Here is a 23,763-nt window from a genome sequence, read left to right as displayed (position 1 = left end):
CTGGAAAGCAAACTTAGCTGGACGCCGCCCTGCGTTACCCTACAGACTGTGTCCGGTGAGAAGATCGACATCAATGGGAAAGTAAATGTTAACATCACGTTTGGAAGTGCCGCTTACCATCACACGGCATATGTAGCAGAGATCACTGATTCTTGCATACTCGGATTGGACTTTCTAAGGAAATACAATTTTTCCTTGGACTTTAAAAATAACGAATTGCATTCTGCGTCTGAGGACATAACGTTATTTGGAATTAATAATGAAGAAGTTAAATCTGTCCACAGAATCATAGCACAAGACAATATCACAATACCGGCAAGAACAGAAATTTTACTCCCTGGATCTATAGCCGAAAACAGAGATTTCCGCTACGGCATCATAGAATATCCCAATAACTGTAATAGCCCGAAAGGAGTACTAGTAGCCTCAACACTCGTCGACCTATCGAGAATGGTTATCCCGGTGAGAGTTGCCAATGTAACTGAGAAGGCGAGAGTTATTAAGAAAGGCGACGTGGTTGCAGCATGTACTCCAGTAACCAGCGTTGAAAGAAAGAGCAATATCCAAGAATCCGTGTCCTCATCAGAGAGCATTACATCGGAGTTATTGCAGAATGCGCAATTGAACGATGAAGAGAAGAATGCTGCCGATCGCGTCATCAAAGATCTTCAAGTTGTTTTCTCCCACTCGTCTTCTGACGTGGGTCGACCTAGTTTGACACAACATAGAATAGATACCGGCGATCATCCCCCGATCAAGCAACATCCAAGACGTCTACCGTTTGCTAAACAGGAAGAGGTGCGAACACTGTTAAAAGATATGGAAGAAGGCGATGTCATCGAGGCTTCAGCGAGTCCATGGGCATCTCCCATCGTTCTCGTCAGAAAGAAAGACGGCTCAACAAGATTTTGCGTTGACTATCGCCGGTTGAATGAGGTTACGAAGAAAGACAGTTACCCTCTTCCTAGAATTGACGACATTCTAGACACTCTTTCTGGAAGCAAGTGGTTCTCAACACTTGATTTAAAGAGTGGGTATTGGCAGGTAGAAATACAGCCTGAAGATCGAGAAAAGACGGCATTTACTACGGGACAAGGGCTTTGGCAATTCAAGGTGATGCCGTTTGGACTGTGTAATGCGCCGGCAACATTCGAACGTCTTATGGAGACTGTTTTGAAAGGTCTTTCCTACGAAGCCTGCCTGATATACCTGGACGACATCATCATCGTCGGAAAGAGTTTTGAAGAACATTTAGAAAATCTTAGGAAGGTGCTTCAGAAACTGAAAGAAGCCAATCTGAAGCTGAGTCCCGCTAAATGCAAATTGTTCCGAAAGGAAGTGACTTACCTGGGACATGTCATCTCTGCAGAAGGTGTGCGCACGGATCCTGAAAAGGTATCAGCGGTTAAATCCTGGAAACGTCCTGAAAATGTCCATCAGCTGAGAAGCTTCCTAGGGCTTTGCACCTACTATAGGAGATTCGTGAAGGACTTTTCTTCCATCGCAAGACCCCTTCACAAGCTGACAGAGAGCAAGCAAAGATTCTTGTGGACAAAAGAATGCGAGGATGCATTTAACAACTTAAAGGAGGCTTTAACATCTGCTCCAATCCTGACATATCCTCAGCTCGACCGACCATTTATTCTTGACACCGACGCGAGCAATGAAAGTGTCGGTGCTGTTTTGTCCCAAGAAATAGACGGCCAAGAACGTGTAGTGGCGTACTGGAGCAAGTGCCTGTCTAAACCGGAGAGGAATTATTGTGTCACCAGGAAAGAGTTGCTCGCCATAGTCAAAGCCGTAGAACAGTTCCATCACTATCTATATGGCAGAAAATTCCTGCTCCGCACCGATCATGCATCATTGACCTGGCTTTTAAATTTCAAGAATCCTGAGGGTCAAATAGCCAGGTGGATACAGAGACTCCAAGAATATGACATCACTATCCGTCATCGTAAGGGATCATCACACGGAAACGCCGACGCCCTGTCTAGAAGACCTTGCCAAGAAAGCTGCCGATATTGTTCCAGGGTGGAAGCGAAATACGAGCTGCTGACTCCAGTCGCAAGACAAATTACAACATCAACATCGGCTGATCGAGAACCGTGGAGTGATGATGAAGTCAGGAAAGACCAGCTGGAAGACCGCGACATTAAACCGATAATTGATTTAATGGAGTCATGAACCAGAAAACCTACCTGGCAGGACATTTCTATCTGTAGTCCTACAACCAAACAGTATTGGGCACTCTGGGATTCACTTCACATTCGAAACGGCGTCTTATACCGGAAATTTGAATCGGATGATGGGAAGACGTTCCGATGGCAGCTGATACTTCCAAGATCCCGCATTCCTGATGTCCTGAAAGAACTACATAACAGCCCTACGGGAGGTCACTTTGGAATAATGAAGACCTTACAGAGAGTTCGTGAGCGCTTTTACTGGAATAATGCAAAGGATGACGTGCAAAAGTGGTGCCGATCCTGCGATGCCTGTGCAGGTCGGAAAGGACCGAAGAGACGCAGCCAAGGCAAGCTGAAACGTTACAACGTAGGGGCGCCTTTTGAACATATCGCCTTTGACATCTTAGGACCTCTGCCACGAACTGCTGATGGCAACAAATACATACTCGTTGTCATTGATTATTTCACCAAGTGGCCTGAAGCGTACCCTGTTCCTGATCAAGAGGCTGTCACAGTAGCTGAGGTAATGATACAGCACTGGATTTCCAGGTTCGGAGTGCCTCTTCAGTTACATTCCGATCAGGGAAGGAATTTTGCCTCGGCAGTAATCAAAGAACTATGCAAACTACTCGGCATTGACAAAACTCAAACGACGCCATTGCATCCCCAGTCGGACGGCATTGTAGAGAGGTTCAATCGAACCATCCTTAATAACCTCTCATTAGTGGTTTCCAGAAACCAACAGGACTGGGACAAGAAATTACCACTCTTTTTACTGGCTTACCGCAGTGCTGTCCACGAGACTACCGGCTATTCTCCATCACAAATGCTCTTCGGTCGTGATCTTCGTCTGCCTTGTGATCTATTGTTTGGCCGCCCTCCGGATGCTCCTTCATCGTCTGAGGAATATATTCAAGATCTCCAGGCTCGGTTTGAAGTGATGCACAACTTTGCACGAGAGCGAGTCAACTTGGCGACGGAGAAGATGAAGACCCGATACGACATAAGAGCTACTGAACATCAATTCCACGAAGGAGACAAGGTGTGGTTGTGGAATCCGACTCGACGGAAAGGACTTTGTCCGAAATTACAATCACCTTGGGATGGCCCGTACACAGTCCTAAACAGGCTGAATGACGTCGTGGTTCGGATTCGTAAGTCTTCGAACTCTAAACCTAAAGTCGTTCATTACGACCGGTTAGCACATTACTATGGCCATAGTACATAATGTAAATAATTGTAAATAGTATAAGACCATGGTCCATTTTGTTTTTAAATGTGTCTTTGATTTGATTTGTATTTAGTATTTGATTTGCATTTAGTATTTGATTTGAATTTGATAGCATTTGATTTGTTTTATGTATTGCATTTATTGTTCATGTTGTTTATTATTGTAATGTAATGCTTATTAATGCATTTATGCCACAGTTATAAGTTTAGCTTCCTGTCCAGGGATTGTACTGCCCGGGACGTGCAGTCCTTGGGAAGGGGCAGTGTTACGAATTTGGTATTTAAAAAGCTAATATTAGTTCAATTATAAATTAATTGGTTTTATTTCTCGCGCAGTGCAGCGCGTGACGAATATTAAAAGAAAGCTAAGCCGGAAAATTGAAAATACAAGAGCGCGTGCATTAAATAAATAAATATTTCTTTTTGATTTCGAGAAAGTACTGGAAAATTCTAGCGCGTGATTTTAAAGTCTTATAAAAGGAGGAAAACATCTCAGTTTGTAGTAGTTGCTTAGTTTGTTGTTGTTTAGAAAACTGCTCTTGTTGATTGTAGCGAATTCGCGGATTAGCGTTCTTTAGCTATTTTGAATTACGTTCTATTGGACAGAGTAGTTAAAAGATAACTACTGTGAGATATTGTAATACTGCATGATAATTTGAGAAAATGTAAGCATTTTTGTTGTGATAATAATAAATTTTTGTTCATTTTTCATCGGACTTGTGCATTCATTTCATAACGAACCCGTACGCACGCAATACTATTATTTGTGTTGCATCTTATACTTATGTTAATCAAGAAATTTTTTTATTCAAGATTTTTATGTTACTATTTCATTTTTAAATTATTTTGTATGAGTTTTTACTTCATCGTATGATTCTACGAACTTTTGACGGCCTCTCTAGCTACTGCATACTTCTGAAAGACTTTGAACTCTTATGCCATTCACAGCTTCAAACTGTCTTCGCGCTATTTTCATGATGTGTGACTACTGCCTATCCTGCACTCTTACTAGCTATATTGAACTCACCATCTGCATTTGCCATATAACTTACTGCACCTGCCTGCATGCTTCAATTTAATGCCATTGCTTATCACTGCACAATTTTTATGATGAACGCCTACTTTCATAAGTATTAAGATATGCCTGCTCACGCAGCTGAATTTTCTTCGCCGACGGGTGTTGGTACTTCCCTAGTATCATTTATTTGTAAATATCTTTGCCTAGTGCATTTTAATGCGATCTACTGGCGAAAACTCTTTAGTAGTTAATGACCAGAAAAAAGTAAGTCACAAGTCATTACTTCGCACGAGAGAGCTAGGAATCCGGAGTAGCGCGCGTTTGCCTTCGGGCTAAGTCTCTCTAGAAGCGGTTACGCTTGGCCGTATATTACGTGCCTTTTAATATTCGCCGGCTAGTTTAAATTAAGGGCCAACTACGTTAGATTTGTGTTAGTTTCGGCTAAGTCTCTTTTGGTTAGTTCTAAGTTAGCTGTTATTTCTTATTTTTGAGTTTAAGTCCAAGTGAAGAATGCCTGTTGTTGTAAGCCCGAAGAAAGGGGCCGACTGTTCATCTTATTTTGAGTTAAATAAAGGGTTAACCCTTCAAGAGTCTACGTTTTGGTCGTTTGAACTCAGCGAAGTAGCTAACAAGTAACCAAAGTAGCTAACAAGTTCACTAGGTTCTTCAACGTTCATTTCAGTACAAAAAGAGTGAAGAACTCTACAATCTATATCCTGAACTTTCACCAAACTGAGATCAGTCCATTGCAAGGAGTTGAAATGAATTTGCTTTCGTCTGAAAATAATACTGTAGACATAAAATTGTTAAAATGATAGATTAATTTCAATGATCTGTTAATTTTGCTTACATACGGTCTACCATTGCGATCGGAAGAATCGCCTCGGTCAAACCGCAAACTCCCTAAACTTCTTTCAACTTTAGTTTTGAGATTCCCTAAAACCTCTGTCTTATGCAGAACTAACAATAAAATTATAAATTAAAAACCATTTCAAAAATTTATAAAATGGCATAAATAAAAATAACTTTTAACACTGGAAGATAAATATGCTTTCTTTAAAATGGGAAACGAATTTTCCAGGCACACTTCCAACAAGAGCTTTCATTGAGTGAACCTTAAATCAGCTATTGTTCTGTTTTGAGGAGTCAACGTTCACTCGCTCAGTAAACAGTATCGGTTCTTTGAATCGGTTCGTGAATGAACAGTATAGTATATTTCTAACCTCAATCACATCCTGTAATCTTTCGTACTTCCAATGCTGCTGTTTCACCCGTAGGATCGTATTTCAGCAAGATAATAATAATGTATACTGCGGGAAAAAAAATAGTCCTTCAGAGCTAAACCCCTTTGGACTAATAAAAAATCTGAAAGGTTTCAAATTTTAAATTACGTAAAAAGGGGCGTTTTTTTTTTACATTTTGTCTGTTACCTTTATTTATTAAATATCGCGCATTTAGACTATAAAATTCAGTTCAAGAGCAATATCGCAAAATAGTTTTCAATTGAGCATATTTTTAGAATTTCCCATACACAGTCTCGCGCGCTGGAGATAAAAATGTTTCTTCTGTACAAAGTTGCCATTGCTAGCTTTTAAATCGTCGAGTTTGTTACTCATTCGTTAAATTTTACAAAATATGAAATCACTAATAAAGCAAATTCCAAATTTCAAATTTGGTCTTCCACGTGCCCATATTCGTAGACTGATTACGTCATTCAAAATTCGATGGCTCTATGTACTGTTGTTTTATCATAATGCGAGACATTTATGCAGATTTTACATTATTTAATTTCGTCAAATACAATGCAGGACTCTAGCATTTGGTGGCAACAGCTTGAAAAGTGAAACGGACATTTATAGTGAACCAAGGCAAAATTGCAAAACGAAAACAATAGTCCTTCAGGGACAAAGCTCCTTTGGACTAAAAAAGAGATCTATCGTTCTACTGTCTCTCGTTTTACAGGGCGGATTGACGAAATTCAACTTGCGTTTTTCATGTCTCGAAAGCGCAACTTAGAATATGTATTACATTTATATATAGCGTTGTTCTAATATAGGCATTTTGACACAAAATGGGACTTTTACTGAAATAACATGGCAATTTTTTTCCATATTTCGATTCTACGACTCAAATTATACCAAAGTAATAGTTTTATAAATATCGCAGGAGTAGTTTCAAAACAATAGCTCTCAAAATTATAGCTCCTCAATGTTAATTGAATTTGATATATATTTATTAATAGCTCTTTTTTATTAAACTTACTTGAGTCCTTCTTCCAGAATTCAAAATTTAGGCTTAATCCAAATAAGATTCGCACATTTCTTATGATTTATTTTTAAAATTTGTATTTTAAAATTATTTTTATAAATTTTTCGAAAAATTTTTGTATTATAACCTATAAAATTTTTAACATCGTCTTAAAGTAGATGTACTTCTAGGCACACCTGCAAAAAATTAGAGCTTTTTTATTCAAAATTTTCTAAGATATACGTGAATCCATATACTGGCGCATTTTTAAATTTGGCATATTTGTTGAAAGCGATAATAACGAAAATGTAATTTACGCACTTTGTTAAAATAATTTGAAAGTAGGAACGATGACTCTTTTTTCGCTCGTCTAAATGAAAAAAAGAAAAGGAAAATAGGTTGCTATAACTTAAGAACTTCGCCATGTAAATTCTTGGCGAAAAACCTGAAAAAATACGCTAAGAGAAATAGTTGAGTTTCTCCGTAAATTTCGCACCAAATTTTATAAAATTTAACATTTAGGCATAATTTGAGTCGAAATATGGAAAAAATTGGCATGTTACTTCAGAGAAAGTCCTATTTTGTATCCAAATACCTATGTTAGAACGATACTTTATATAAACCTAATATATAACCCCTACGTCGCGTTTTCGAGACATAAAAAACGCAATTTAAATTTCCTCAATTGGCCCAGTAGAACGGGAGATATAGAAAAAAAATTTTTTTCCAGTGCACCTTCCTGCACGAAAAACGTATGCAAAAAAGGCCGTCTGCGTGTTGTCGCTTCCTTCCTTGACCTTCCAATTCTTCAACCTTTCGTATGTGAGATATGTTAGGACTCCAGTTACAGCCATCTCAAAACATGTGTGACCTTGCTGTGCAGTAACAAAACACCTGACATCAAATTCTTCAGGACTATATTTGATATTTAAAATAAGTACATACTAGACCAAATATCTTCATGTATTGCCACTGGAGGATGCTGTACATCGTAATTATAGCAACAATTTTGGACCTACGCCTGCTTACAGAGACTGTTTGCACATTTTTTAGACGACTTTGCTCTATAAAAAAAAAATCGCCTGCCTGGAAATTTTTTTAACTGCAGTTATATTTCTCAAAGTGTAAATTATCATCCGCTTCTTGAAAATTTTGTTTTCATGCCAAATGGCACTTTTAAAGAAGAAATACACAGAAAGTTATGTTTGTGCTATTTACGAAGAAAATTATTCGTATTTAATTATTAAAATCTGCTGTGAAGACAATGATTTTTTGGTATCTAAAGCAATGGTAGATAATAATGTCAATAAGGAAAGGGAAAAAAATTCAGAGTTTGGCTTAAAGGAGAAAAATTGTACAAAATGTATATCCAAGGAAAAACCGGAATGTTTCGAATGTTGCAAAGACGTTTTAGTGTTAAGCGAAAATCCACGAAGTCAAAGGACAGTTGAATAATCATTAAAATGCTCAGTGTCGTCAACTCTAAACAAAGTTATTAATGTTGATTTGAATCTTAAAAAGGAATGAGGGAAAAAAACGTAGTGTGCGTTGTCTTTCTCTACGACATATCGCCAAAAGCAAAACGCGCTGCAGAATTCTCTATAAGAAACGCAATTATTCGAATAAAAAACGAAAAATGTTGTCGCAATAGATGAATCTTGGGTATATTTAAACGACCGCAATAAAAAAGAGATGCATTTATTATCATCAAAGAGAAGAAAAAAAATCTTAGAACATGATTCAAAGAATCTTTTTCAAAGGGATTTATGATTGTTGTTGGCTATTGATATAAACAGAGTCGTAGCTAGGGTTTTCAGCGCTCAGGGACAACTGAAGATTTCGCGCCCCCTACTGCTTGCCAAGGATGGAAAACATTTAATTCTAAAATGTCGTAACATCAGTTTGGCGCCCCTTGGGTTCTGCGCCCGGGAACAGATGCCCCCCTTGCCCCCCTCTAGCTACGCCCCTGGATATAAAGACAAATAAAAATTAAAGACAGTGCAGAAAACTGTTAAGGTCAGCTCCACATATTATCAGGAACATATTTTATACTCAGTTTTCAAATATGAAATACCTTCTCTTTATCCACAATGCTATCAATCAGTAGAACTGTATGAAGACAAAGCAAGCAGCCCCAAGTCAAATTCCACTGTTAATTTGCTGAAAAAAAAAATGAAACCAGAAACAGGTATCAAGGCCATACCCTTCACTCATATCTCTACCAAATCTTCTAGACATATCGTACAGGGATTTTTGGACTTTTGAATAGCGGATTGCCAAGCGTCGACCTACAATCCTCCTTGGACTTCGGAAAGTTTTTCAAGAGAAAAGGGATAAAATACCTCTTTTATTTCTTCTAAGATTTTTAATACTAAAAAATCTGATGTGTACATCACATGACTTCCTTATACGGAATATTAAATTATACGCATTTTTTCTTGCATTTCATTTAAACTTATTGGATTGAATTAAATCTACTTAGTCGATAGCGCATAAACCACAATAGAATAAATGCACTCTTTAAAATTCACTATATTTGTTTACCACAGCGACACTCTGGCCCTAGGTTTACTTAAAAGCATTACATTTCATTCATTTGTAACTAAGAATGCACAAAATTTATATCATCGTAAGAATTATCTAATCGTTGCCACATGTTCTGTTCAAACACTATAATAAATCTAAAACAATGTATAAAGAAATTAAGCAAACAAAACAAAAAGAAACATTTTTTCACAGACGATTCAGTATTTCTCATTGAATTAATTCAGTTCTCACTTCGCGACAAGGCAAAAATACATAAAAACTCAAAATATCTGTATTAAAAATTACGAAGTAAACTTTAAACACTTATTTCCTCGAAAAAAATTCCAGAAAGGATTAAGCATGATTTAATTCGCAATAATCAAATGAAGGCGTTATTTTTGTTGTTGCGAAGCTTATTCTCTCCAGATTGGCAACAAATCTACCTTTCTGCTGTTTCAAATGTAAACAAATATGTCCGCCATGTTATTTAAAACTTAACCGCACTTAAACAGCTTTTCAATTGTTGATAATTGTATAAATATTGTTTCCAGATTTACGAAAGGCCTAAAAAGTTTAACCAGAAGATAAGAACAACATAACTCAATCATTTTTAAAGCAAAAATTATACAATTTACAAACATATAAGAGTAAAGAAACTGAAATCACTGAGCCGAGTAAAAGAGTGGATATATGTATAAATAATATTTAGATACGTTTGGCGCGGCCGACTGCAACCACAATACGACGTGCACATCTACATGTTATTGCAGTCCTATATACAAAATTTCAACGCTCTGAGGCTACTCGTTTTTGAGTTATGCGAGATACGTACAAGTTCGTAAAGACGCCACGAAAAATTCTCTTCAGAATTCATTTTAAAGCAGTTTTATAATTTTTTTTTTTTTTTTTTTTTTTTTTTTTTTTTTGTGGAAAAGAGGCTTTTATTCTGTCTTTACGTACAGATGTCACGCAAAAACATCGTTAAATTGCATTCGATAGCGATAAAAATGGATATTTTCGTTGAAAATATGCTGCCTGAAACTTTTCGCGATTACAATACTTCCTTTTTACTTCGTACAAGGAAGAAGGTTTAGTTATCTTGAAAATTACGGCGTAGAAAGATAGTGAAGAATAAGGATTATCAAATGGAACATTTAGAACACAAAAACTTTAGGTAAAATATTCCTTGTAAATACAATGAATATCGCCTAAAAAACGTGTGAACAGTCTCTGTAAATGGATTGGCTTATATCTATTTTCATAATCATATTTTCATTTTTATCACCTCTTTGTTCATGTCAAGTTTCATCATGATCGATCGCTTCGTCAATTTTTTAAGTTGCGCAGAATTTTTCTATCATAATATGTGCGCAGGGTATTTCCAGATTTCTAGTAACTAAGCTCTAGTTCAATTCCTGGAACTTATAAGGCAATGTTATCGGCCAGAGACAAGTCTTGACATGTTTATGCAGTTATCACGTGGTATATTGTTTAGTCTCATTCAGTTGTTTGACTTTACAGGCGCATCTTTTGCGGCTTTGTTTTTGCAACCGTAGAAGATGCGATGAGCAATAATTTTCTTCTTTTGAAAAGAGAGAGTGAAAACTTCAGAAACCGTTCAACGCTTGTGAGGAATATTCTGTTCGCACATTTGAAAAATTATTAGGTGTCCGATTTGAGAGTTTAATCATAAATAGGTAGATTGAGAAGACACAGAAAATGTTCTTTAAAGACGGACTAAAAAAAACTTTTTCGTTGTGATAAACGTATAAGGTATTTTCTCCCTTCTTTCCGCAAGACTTCATGGTGTAATTGGCAGCATACTCGACGCGTATTCAAGAGGTCCAGAATTCAAGCCCTGCGAGGGCATTGCCCATTTTTCACATCTTTTGCTTCAAAAAAGCCAAAAGACTCTACAGTGGCACCCGAACTAAAAAAAAATATGGTGGAAGATAATTCCTCACCACTATGATTTGGTGATTAGGTCCCCTAATTCTCAGTCGCCCTTTAAAAGGGGGAGTATATAAGGTATTTTCTCCCTTCTTTCCGCATGCCTTCGTGGTGTAATTGGAAGCATACTTGAGGGGTATTTGAGAGATCCAGGGTTCGAGTCCCGGCCAGGGAACTGTGATTTTTCACTCTCCTGCCCCAAAAAACGTAGTGGCTCTATAAGTGTATTCAATTAAATAAGAATTACGTTGAAAAACTGCATTGTAACATTGATGAAAATTGATGAAATTAAAAATAAAATATACCTAAATTCCTGGTACTCTGGAAATATCCTTCGCAAGAACAAACAAGGGGATATTATGTACTCCCCCTAATATTATGTACGCCATCTCTAGCAGCATTACGTCATTATTTTTATTTCTTATAACTGCATACACTGTCCTTATTTTATCTCATCTAGTGCTAATTCTAATTTTTCTCAATTTTTCAACCATTGTTCACTTCTCTAGAAACCCCACTTGTTGCATAGGATAAAAGGATTATTTCCACAATTAAAAGAAACGATCGTTACGCATCTTTAACACTGATAAAGAGACTAAGAACAGAATTAGATGACTGCCTTTCAGCTTTCTTTTCACTTGTTAACGAATGAGTAGATACTGGAAACTAGCTCGTTATATTTAAGCTTTCAGTACGAAGTCTTAAAGCTGTGTTAACTATCTTATCAAATCACAGATGATTGAAGATTTTAATTGACAGCATTGGCCGAGAAATTAACGCGAACGTGTGTGAAAATTCTATTTTTTTTTTCATATCGTATTATATAATAGGAATTAATAACTTCTCCTCTCTCTATAAATTCCTCAGATAGAATATTTATTCTAACTGATTCTGTTAAGCAATTTTTTTATTTTAAATTTGACTTAATTTTATCTTCTTTACTGCTACTTTGTTTATTGTTTCCACACACTGGAATATTTTGCTTTTCCTGCATCGTAATTTTAGGCAGATTTTTAATAAAATTTTACCTATTTATATTTTGACATCTAAATTTTCATTTGATATTTAAAGAGGTAATACATTTTACAAAAATTGAAATTTCAAATTTTACATTAACAGAATAACCGAAAGAACCCAGAAGCAGCCCTTGACAAATATTGCCACTGAGCTGAAGACTGAAAACTTTATCTTCCACACTCTGTTACCTTCATTCACATTTTATGGATTCCAGGCATGTTGCCATTCGGTAAAAAGTAAAATTATTAATTTTAACTTTCAAGTTTAATCAATTTATTATTGATTAACAAACGGAGCAATTTAAAAACAAGCGTACGTTTTAATTATTTAAATTTTATTTTACATTTTCCTTTTTACTTCCTAGGAAGTAAAAAAAAGGAAGTATTGTAACCGCGAAAGGTTTCAGGCAGCATATTTCAACGAAAATATCCATTTTGACCGCTATCGAATGCAATTTAACGATGTTTTTGCGTGATATCTGTACGTAAGAACAGAATAAAAGACTCGTTTACTCCAAGAAAATTATAAAACTGCTTTAAAATTAATTCTGAAGAGAATTTTTCGTGGCGTCTGTACGAACGTATGTATCTCGCATAACTCAAAAACGAGTAGCCTCAAAGAACGTTGAAATTTTGTATATAGGACGGCTATAACATGTAGATGTGCACCTCGTATTTTGGTTGCAATCGGCCGCACCAAACGTATATAAATATATTTATATATATATCCACTCTGTTATCCGGCCCAGTGATCTCAGTTTCTTTACTCTTATATGTTTGTAAATTGTACATTTATTGCTTTAAAAATGATTGAATTATGTTGTTTTTATCTTCCGCTTGAGGTTTTTATGCCTTTAGTAAATATGTATGCAATATTTTTAGAATTATCAACAATTTTAAAGTTGTTTAGGTGCCACTAAGAATTTTTTTTGATGGCGGCCATTTATTGTTTACATTTGAAACAGCAGACTAGTGGATTTGTTGCCAGTCTAGAGAAACTTAGCTTCGAAACAACAAAGAAAACGTCTTCATTTATTATTGCCAATTAAATCATGCTTAATCCTTTCTGGAATTTTTTCGAGGAAATAAGTGTTTAAGATTTACTTCGTAATTTTTAACACATATATATTTTGATTTTTTATGTATTTTTGCCTTCTCGCGAACTGAGAACTGAATTAATTCAATGAGAAATACTCAATCGTCTGTGAAAAACTGTTTCTTTTTTGTTTTGTTTGCTTAATTTCTTTTATACATCGTTCTAGCTTTATTATAGTATTTGAATAGAACATGTGGCAATGATTAGATAATTCTATTCTTTAAATAATATAAATTTATGAGTTATAATATGAACGAAATATAATACTGTTAAGTGAATCTAGCGCCAAAGTGTCGCTATGGTAAACAAATACTAGAGTGAATTTTAAAGAATGCATTTATTTTATTGTGGTTTATGCGCTGTCGGCGAAGTAGATTTAATTAAATCCAATAAGTTTAAATAAAATGCAAGAAAAAATGCGTATAATTTTATATTCCGTACAAGGAAATCATGTGGTGTACACATCAAACTTTTTTACTTTATTTAACTGATTTCAATTAAAATGCACTTAATTCATAATATATTAACTAATAATTTTTATAAATATTTGCAGCTTTTTTTTAATTAACGAAAGATATTTCTAACACGATGTGTTACCTAACTGCTATGGTTTTATTTTTAGCTCAAAGAAGAGTTAGCTCAAAAGGGCTATTAGTCTCGAAACGAAATTTTGTATTGAATTATGTAAAAGGCTGATTCATGTTTTAAACAATTACCACCACATATTATCGTCCTGTATTATTTTAAAAGAAATTAAATAAAGGAGAATGTGCATGAATGCAGGTCTGTTTCTCGTATTGTGAAAAACATCGGTACCTAGAGCCATCAAATTTTGAATAATGTAATCCTCAACCCGAACATGGACATCTGGAAGCCTGAATTTTGAATTTCCAATTTGTTTTATTATCTCTTTCCATTCTGTAACAACGAATTTTTGATTAACATACTCAATGATTTCAAAGCGAGCAACGGCAACGCTGTACAGAAAAAAAAAAAAAAAAAATATCTCCAGCGCGCGAGAAAAGATATGCTGTTTTTAAATATTTTGGGATATTACCGTTGAACTGAATTTTATGTGGTTTACGTGCGAAGAACATGATATTTAATAAATAAAGGTAACACACAAAGCGTTAAAAAACACCCCCTTCGGGCGTAATGTAAAAGCTTTCAGATTTTATATTTTTTTATAATTTTTAACATTTTGAAATTTTAATAGTAAACTCTTCTTTGAGGTATTACGCTGTAACCTGAAGTTTTTAGATTGCTTTTTATTTATTTATTTAACTTGCCATTTTATGTCTGAGCAAATTGCTCATCTACGAGAACACGTCGCATATTAGTTAAATCTGCCGTATGTGATTTTTTGCCAGTTATATACACACCTGAAGATCAGAAATCAAATAAAACACATTACAGCATTTTACTGATGCTTCAGGGTGAGATTCCGAGGAGTATTACTAAGGTCTCTGGTAACAAAGAGAAATAAAAAAATATACAAGAAGCCCGACTATGAAGATTCCCTTTACTCAGACGGATAGACTGAGTTAAGTTAATTAATTAAGGTAAAGAGACTTGAGGGCTATCTGCCTGTGGGAAAGGGATGCCTTGATGGAGGGATTTTTAAGGAAAATTGACTCGTATTTACGTTACTCATAAAAACTCTCACGCTACCAACCCGTTCGCTGAGATTTTGAACCTTAGTTGAACTACGAGTGAGACAACCAGCGACTGAGCGGTAAAGTCGCTGAACACTGGTAGTTCCGCTCTGAATTCGATTCCAGGTAAACGGACTGCCTCCATGGGCGTTTTCGTGGTTTTCTCCATATGTAATGTGTATACGAGCCATTTTTCCTTTTGAAAGTCTTCCACTTGCGTGTTTTACCGTTTATTAAACAAAACAAACCAAACCGAACTACCAGTGTTCAGGACTCTTATCTTTCGGCCCTTGCCGGGCTCACAGGGATAAATTTTGACGCTTAAGGGATACAATTTTTTAATTAGGTGCATTGTTCCAGAACCGTATTTTTTATACATGATTTTAGAGAAAAGCATTGTCTATATCCGAAATCTCGACATGTAAGGCAGTTTTATTACAGATCGTATTATAGTTTTATGTATATTTCCAAAACAAATATAGTCAGGAAATAAACATAGTATGCCTACAGTTGTAGACTGCTACGGCTAGCAGCAAATGCGTTAGTTATGCAACTAAAGCATTTGTTGTTTTACCCTATCACGTGGTTTTATTTAGCTCTTTCATTTGTTTGATCAGTTTGTAAGGTATATCTTAATTTTATAATAGTTATTTTAATTTCAAGGTGCTTTTCTATCGATTATTGATATGTCACATTCCAAAGAACTTTTTTTTTTTTTTTTAAATTGCCATCATTATTTATTAAATTTTAAAAAACATTCTCCAACGTTTTAAATTATAATGAGGTTACTATTATTATAATAATAATATAATAATTAAATTATTATGATAATAAAATTATAAAAATAATAATAATTATAATAATAAAATAAAATTTATAATTATTATCATAATTATAAATTTTATTTTATGTTAATTAACAAATCCGAATATTTGTACTATTTCTCCTTTTCGTTAGCTCTCACCAATATGCAAATGAGTTAACGGCGAGGCGAGGGTTTTTGAATGCTTTATATACGAAGCTTAAGGTAACAACTCTCGCCTTTAATTTTTCTCTCACAGGGCTCTGCCAGTTAGCATTCCAACATTAGTCATTTTTCAAGCCGAAGTTAAATCGCGCCATTACAAGTTTTGAGCCAACGTTTAGTTACGTAAATTTCATTTTAAACATATTCATTTTAAATTGTATTTTCAATTTTGTGTTATTTAACATCCGCAAGTGGCATAATTTCATTGAGTGCCTTATGTTAAGTTTAAGTTTTAATGAAAAGGTTATTTAAAACCTTCACAGGGCTTTTCTTCAGAAGGAGGACTTGCTTGACTGTCTAGTAGGATATAAGGAACTTTTAAAGTTTGTATTACACAAGTCAGAACCTTATACAATGACGGATTTTTAAATCAAAGATTGTATAAATCATTATTAGAAGACGATTTAAGCGAAGACGATATCGGATTATTAAATCAAATGGAAATTTAAACAGATGAATGGAATGTAATCTCACATCATCGGATAGATCAGAAGACCTACAAAAAGAAGTTATAAGGTATTTCTCCCGACTTCTTAGCAGGCCTTCGTAGTGTAGTGGTCTGCACGCTGGGCGCGTATTCCAGAGGTCTGTGGTTAGATTCCCGGCGAAGGCGTTGCTCATTTTTCACCTCTTCTTGTTTCAAAAAATAACATGTCTCTACAGTCGCTCCCGAACTAAAAGGGAAGGGTGGTGGATGATGATTCTCCACACCCAAGATTTGGCGACTGATTCCCTAAAAACCCCATTCGCCCTTTAAAAAGGGGAGTATATAAGGTATTTCTCTCGCCTTCTTAGCATGCCTTCGTAGTGTAGTGGTCAGCACACTAGGCGCACATTCGAGAGGTCCGTGGTTCGATTCCCGGCGATTGCTCATTTTTCATCTCCCCTGCTTCCAATAAACCTAATGACTCTACAAAGTGACGTCTCATATTTCTTTGGTATACTAAAATTCTAAATTTTCTATATTCAGAAGCAGTGATTTTTTCTTTCTTTATTTTACCCTCTGCCTTCTTTGAACTAAAAACAGTATAAAATAAAATACCATACATTTTTTTTCAAGTTACGTGCCAAGTTAAGAGCACCAAATTTTAAAAATAAATAAAGAAAGAAATAAAAATGACAAACAAGTTCAAAACAATAATAAATTAATTAATAACACAAATTCAAAATTCCAGATTTGGGCTTCAGATGCCCATATTCGGGTGGAGACGTACGCTACTTAAAATCTGATGATTTTAGATACCGTTGTTTTATGACAATGCGAGAAACATACATACATTTATGCAAATTCTTCATTGTTTAACATCTTTAACTAAAATACAAGGCTCTAATATTTTGTGGCAACAATTTAAAAGGTGATTCGCCGTTTATAGTGAATCGACGCAAAATGCCGAAACGAAATTACGAGTAATAGTCCTTCTGGGCAAATTGCCCGTTGGGCTAATAAAAATTAACTACTGAAAAATGTATTCTACTAATGCAAGAATTACAATGGCTCATTAACATAATTTTGTGGAACAGCAGAAGTGATATTGCAAATATTACGTGCGAAAGAACTCTTACATTTAATTCATTTAACTTGAAAATTTGATTTTAAGAACGTCTTTGTTGGCAACTTCACTTTTTTATTCTTAAAACCAAATGAGAAAAAGTGTTATAACTAAAAACTTTTTTCTTAACTTTTAAATGAATTTAACTGAGTTTTTTTAAGTATATTTTGTTAAAATAATTCCCATTTTATCAACACTTTTAACTGCTTTAATAAAAACTACAACTGTTTTGAGCTTAGAGATTATAATTGAATATAATATACTGCCAAAATATTTTCTTCTTTCCGCTCTAGGTGCAAAGTTTACAGCTCATTGAATATGAAGAATACATCCAGAGCAAAACTGAGGAAGTAGAATAAGATATGCGAGTATAAGTGTAATGATTATCAGTATTTTTGCATACACAAAACTTAAATTAACGATTACTTCGCAAAGAGCGATCGAGAATTTTGCTCACCACTAATGCAAATTACTCTGTCTCTCCTGCATCTTCGATAACCAAACGTCCAGTTTAAATCTAGGATTTACTGCATTTCAGATGTGCATGGATTTATGTAGACAAAACAGAGGTTCAGATAACGTAGCTCACGCAAGTAAATGTCTGTTTGTATTGATGATAAAGAGATGTCTTCCACCTTTCAGGATTTTTTTTTTTTTTTTTTTTTTTTTTTTTTTTGCCTTTCTGCATCTTGCGGGAAGAAATAAAAACCGCTTCACAAGAAGCTGGGCGTTCGGTGGGGAGGTTCCGATCGGGGTATCTTGACAGTCAATTTAATTCACATGCAATCTATGAATAACCTCTAAAGATCCGGTTTTGCAAGTACATTTGAGGAAGTTCCAAAGCGTCAGGTTTGTTTATTTAATTCTCTCATCCTCTCTGGCGACCGTGAACAGCAAGAACACTCTGGAGCGAGTTTCTGTAGTGGCTTCTGTTGTTATGGCTATAAAGGTGGATAGGTAGGCGTATTTTAAGCACAGAAAACGATTCGGCGCTCTCGCCAACTGAAAGAGCAGAAGTACAATAGGATGTTTCATCGGCACGATAAAAAATGAGTAAATCTTTTTTTTTTTTCTTTTTTTTCCCCTAAAAGGTTCGAAAAGAAAAGAATGATAACTTGTTTTATCTTTCTAGAGACATTCAACGTTCTGTAAAAAATAAGAAATATTCGTAGAATAAATTAAATTTAAAATCTTGCTGCAGTGAAAGCAAGCTTCAGTCGAAGTTATTGTTGTTTACTTCTGTTACAAGCTTGATGCAGAAAACTGCCAATTTCCGCAATACTTGTTTTGTAAATATATGGGATGATAGCAGAAAACATTTCGTTCAATAGTGTAAGAGTTAAGTATATGAAGTGTGGTATGTATACGAGAAATCAAATGTAAAGATCGACCGGATCATAACGTTTCCATTCTGCTCGAAATCGGACAAGGAAAGTATGATAAACATAATGACTACTTTATCACATTTCAGTGCATATAAAGCCTATCAGAGTGCCTTTTCAAAATTTGATTGCAAGAAATAACGTAAGCTGTACTGCAGCACACGGATTAAACTTTGGAGTACTTTATTCCCAGTGTTCCATCGACGAAACGTGCCAGTGTTGTCGTTCCGGGGAAGTACGTAAAAATATCAGAAATTACTATAGAGGTAGAAAAGTACTTTCTTACCTCCATGTAAATTACGAAGGGGAATAAAAACGGGTGTGCTAGAGATTATAAGGGGATATATTTTTTTAAAAGAAAGGTGTTTTCAAGTCTCCTTGAATGTCAACACACACACAGACGAAGAATCTCTTGTCTGATATTTTTCTTCTTAATTTCGCAGAGGGCTAAAAAATAATACTTTACTGACGGCCATCTTAAAAGGAGTTGGCTTATGGCAGAAATTTGCATGCAAGTGTATTTTCAACCCCAAGAGGAATTAAACGAACGTTCAACTTAAGTAATTTATAAGACTAGTGTTAAGCGTATTTAAATAAATTTCGGAAAACTGAAATTAGAATTAGGAAATTTTTCTGACGGTCAGAATGCATATAAATTATTATTCGAATCAAATTCGTATATTTTCATGGATATGTTACAGTCTCGAAATACAGAAATCTTCATTTTCCGATACAAACTCGGTTTGGGGGAAAAAACTTATTGTTTTCATCGTGTATTGGCATTTGTAACTTGTGATTGTTCTTTTTCTCTCACATTAACTGAGAGATGTTTATTTCCTTTATAAGTTGCTCATATATTTTTTTAAAATAAAAACAATTAAATGTTTACATGGCATTACAAAATTAACCAAATATTGACGATCCTTAATGGTCTTGTAATTTGAAAAATGGTCCTTAGATCTGAAATGATTAAAGGCCATTTTAGTAAAGAGTATTTCCCATGCATTCTATATTGAAACAACATAATATTCAACATACAAACTATACTCAATATACTTACAACAAAAATTCATTGACGTAAACAAACATGTGTCTTTCTATCTCTGCCCTTTTAAAAAAAGTGTTTTGATGTCATCTTCCAGTAAAAAATTTTCGTCATACAAAACAGCATTTTTTGCCATGCAACAACTTTGCTCCATTTTCCTATCTATAAAACTGAATGCAGAGAAAGTTAGATATTTAATCCACCCCGAACAAATCATAAGAAAAGGCTCTCCCTTTCTTCTAGCGTCCCCATTTTCCCCCTTCTTCCCTTCTTTTTTTCCCCTCTTGTCATCCAAGCATAAATAATCTTCAAGAAAATATTAATACGCACTTTACAACAATATTATCAACTGGCATTTCTATATTCACAGACGGATCTAAAACAGGTACAGGCTCTGGTATATGTATATATAGGGATAATCTAGCGATCTATAAATGGAGAAGAAGACTACATAATAACAATTCAATCTTCCAATCTGAATTAATAGCTCTAAAAAAGCAATAAACTTATCTAATAGATTTAATAGCCCAGTTAATATCTACAGAGATTTTTTACCCAGCTTTGAAGCTATAAGTGGTATTTATTGCAGAAATCCTATAGTCTACGAAATTCAAAAACTTTTAATTAATATTTCAATAGTACTGAGATCAATGCTAAATTGGGTTTCAGCCCATACAGGTATACCAGGTAATGAACTAGTAGATTATCTTGCTAATCAAGCAGCAGTAGGATTAAATCTACCAGAATTTACAATACCCTTTCCAAAACCACATCTTAAACATATCACATTCAAAGACCTATTATTACAGTAACAATCAATACAGACTAATGTTAAAACAGGACAAAGAACTTTAAAATTTATACCAAATGTTTCAACTAAATTGATATCATCGTCCTTTGCTATTACAACATTTTTAACTGGACGTGGTCCATTTCTAACATATTTAAAAAGATTCAAGCTCAAAGATACTGACATTTGCAATTGTGGTAAAATAGGAAGTCCCGACTATTATGCTTTTGAATGTGAATATACAAAAGAGCATCACTTAAATAAACCTTCAAATCAGTACTGGAAAGAATAGACCCAACATTTATTAAAACAACCTGCTTTATATAATAAACTTTCAAAAACAATAGAATACTGTATCAATCTTAACAAATAACCTCAACAGTTATTTTCATCGACTAATTTCTTTTTTTGGATTCTAATATCAAGCAATGGAATTTTTTATTTATTTTTAGTATTTATTTCGTATATATCAAAATTAACTTAATTCAATAATCACTTAGTAAAAGCACTATAATATTTGGCCTAAGATCTAAACTGAAACTATAGCTGATGTTTATATCAATCAACCAAGACCCTCTCATCAATCAATCAAGACCTCAACCAGTATCAGCTGAAACATTGAACTAATGTAACATTGATCATCTGAAACATTGAACTACCGTAGCATGCAAATGCAAAGAAGACTGTAAATAATTTTCACTGGCATGTAAAACTATCACAATCATGCAAAAATATTCATTGTAAACACTCTGTGAAAAGAATCTTTTCAATAAAAAATTTCCACCGGAAGGGCTTTTTCCGTTAGGTATCACCTTAGGTCGGAAGCTCTCTCAGTAGTGCAAAGTGCAAAGTATTACGATTATGATACACAGAGTTCATATTAAAAATATAAACATAATTTATCATGCAATTAAATGGCAAGAAGATATAATTATTTAATCTCTTGCATTTTCTTGTTGCTATTTAATTGCATGTTAAATTATTTTTCTCTTGTTGCTATATTAATTGCATGATAAATTATTTTTCTATTTTTTATTCCCAACTCGACCGCAACCGTGCCAGTAACCTTTGTAAAAATATCATATTACATTATTTTGAACAATCAGCACCGGACGGAGAAATTTAAGAGGAGTAAAATTCGGCGGCAAAATTTACTAGAGGCAGAAAACCACTGTAAATGAAAATGGGCTTCATTTGTTGTCAGTCAGGATCGTGCAGCAGAAGTTGACAAGTATAATCCTAATCTTCCGCCGTACTTTATTTTTTTAAAAATAAATTTGTGCATTGTGTATCCCATTCATGGTTTTTGTCGCCATAGCCAAAAGTTTATCATTGATTTTTAAATTGCTTCCCTATAAGCTACAGAGTTCATTTTGTACACGCATTGTTTGGGAATGAGAATACAATGCGAGTGAAGCGATTTTTTTAAATTCGATTTAGATTTTTTTTTTTTTAAATTTAATGTTAAAACGATTTTTTGCCCATATCTTCGCTTAACAAAACAAATTAAAAAAATCTCAGAGTTTCACTGTTTGCACCATCGAATAGAGCAGAAAAAAAGTTTTGTATAAAATTTCACCGTAATTTCAGTTTTCTTTTTTTCTTTTTCTTTCTCTCCCCCCCCCCTCATTACTTTGTTGTTGTTGTCGTTGGAGGAAACATCACTGAATCTTTTCGACCATTTGATGCAACAGAATTGTTGAAAGTAAAAGGAATTATTCATTTCCGAAAAATAATTTTTCATTTGATTAATTTGATTCACAACGTGTCATTGAGACTAAAATGGTGAAAATTTTTTAAAAAATCTATAAAATAAGCTTTTATTTAACAAATTAATGAACTAAAACTAGAAAAATAATTTATCGTGTATTTAAGTTTGAACAAGATATTAAATTATTCTCTTTACAAAGTTCATCTACAATTTTATATCAAGAATAACAAAAGTATGGGTACACAAATAACGAAATCCATTAATCAAATTGCATTGTTAAAAGTACAAGGCATTAACTTTATACCTTTATCAAGGGTGCAGATGCTTTTAATTATTCTGGATATAAAATTATAGATGAAGTTGTAGAGACGTTAGGTATTTTGAAAGCAGGAGACTTAAAAAATAAGCAATGCCCTCGCCGGGACTCGAACCACGGACCTCTTGAATACGCGCCAAGTGTGCTGACCATTACACTACGAAGGCGGGAGAAATACCTTATAAAGTTTTAAAGAGAATAATTTAGTTCCCTGTTCCCGTTTAATTACGTGGTAAATTATTTGTCTAACTTTAATTCACTAATTTTTTTAAATAAAAGCTTATTTTACGGAAAAAAAAAAATTATTTTCCAAAAAATTTTCAACAAAATTTCATTCATTTTCATTCCTTCATAATTCTTTGCTGAGACGAAGTTTTCAGTCAAACAATGGCATAAACAAAGCCGAATCGGACTTTTCGTGCAGCAAGTAACTGAGGTTTGTGTTATATTCTTCAAAATATAATAAACCTTTACGTCCGTGCACTCAGACTTCGAAAAAAAGTTTTGTCACCTACTATATTATTTACGAAATGCGATGAAACTGGGAGATAAAGCATCAAGCAAATTCATGACTCAAAGGTATTAGAATAAAAAATATGCTTGTGCTGTAAAATTCATTTTCGTGTCACATTCTGAAGATTAACAAGTTATATGGCTTGACAAGTCACCTGTAATCAACATAAAGTTGTTTGCCTTAAATTTAGGCTACCTGAGTAAATTAAATTCAGTATTCAGTGGCGAACATTGAATAATAGTGAGCAAACGGCAAACTTCTAAAATTTTCGCGCCTTCAAAAAAATTAATTAGTTTTTTCCAATTGTTATAAAAAATTGCTAAGCTAGCAGTTCCAAGGAAACTTTTAACATTCAACGTAAAACATCAGCAGTTCTGTGAGAACATCGTTTGCGGGTTTGTAACAACTGTTTAAATATACAGTGTAGTTCAGAACTTCCTGCGATGTGGCTTTATGCCAATCATGCACAATAACGGGAAGATGTCCAATAAATGCTATTTCAGAAAG

General features: G+C 34.4%; 1 protein-coding gene across 6 annotated transcripts in view; it reads right to left on the bottom strand.

Moving 5' to 3' along the window:
* Positions 1-23,763, bottom strand: part of SNF4Agamma (SNF4/AMP-activated protein kinase gamma subunit) — a 559,866-nt gene that overhangs the window by 497,152 nt on the left and 38,951 nt on the right. Inside the window, exon 1 of one of the 6 annotated variants that reach the window (XM_085810579.1) lies at positions 17,956-18,384. The exons of 4 other annotated variants lie outside the window; for them this stretch is intronic. The gene's annotated coding sequence lies outside the window, so the exon portion shown is untranslated. Of the gene's footprint in view, positions 1-17,955; positions 18,385-23,763 lie in introns of those variants that run through there. One more of the 6 variants, XM_085810584.1, reaches the window with a different exon arrangement.

Source organism: Stegodyphus dumicola, chromosome 2 (assembly GCF_044657685.1).
Source record: "Stegodyphus dumicola isolate Sdum_Otavi_A_Nest chromosome 2, ASM4465768v1".
Lineage (NCBI taxonomy): Eukaryota > Metazoa > Arthropoda > Arachnida > Araneae > Eresidae > Stegodyphus > Stegodyphus dumicola.
This window is presented reverse-complemented; position numbering and strand designations above follow the sequence as displayed.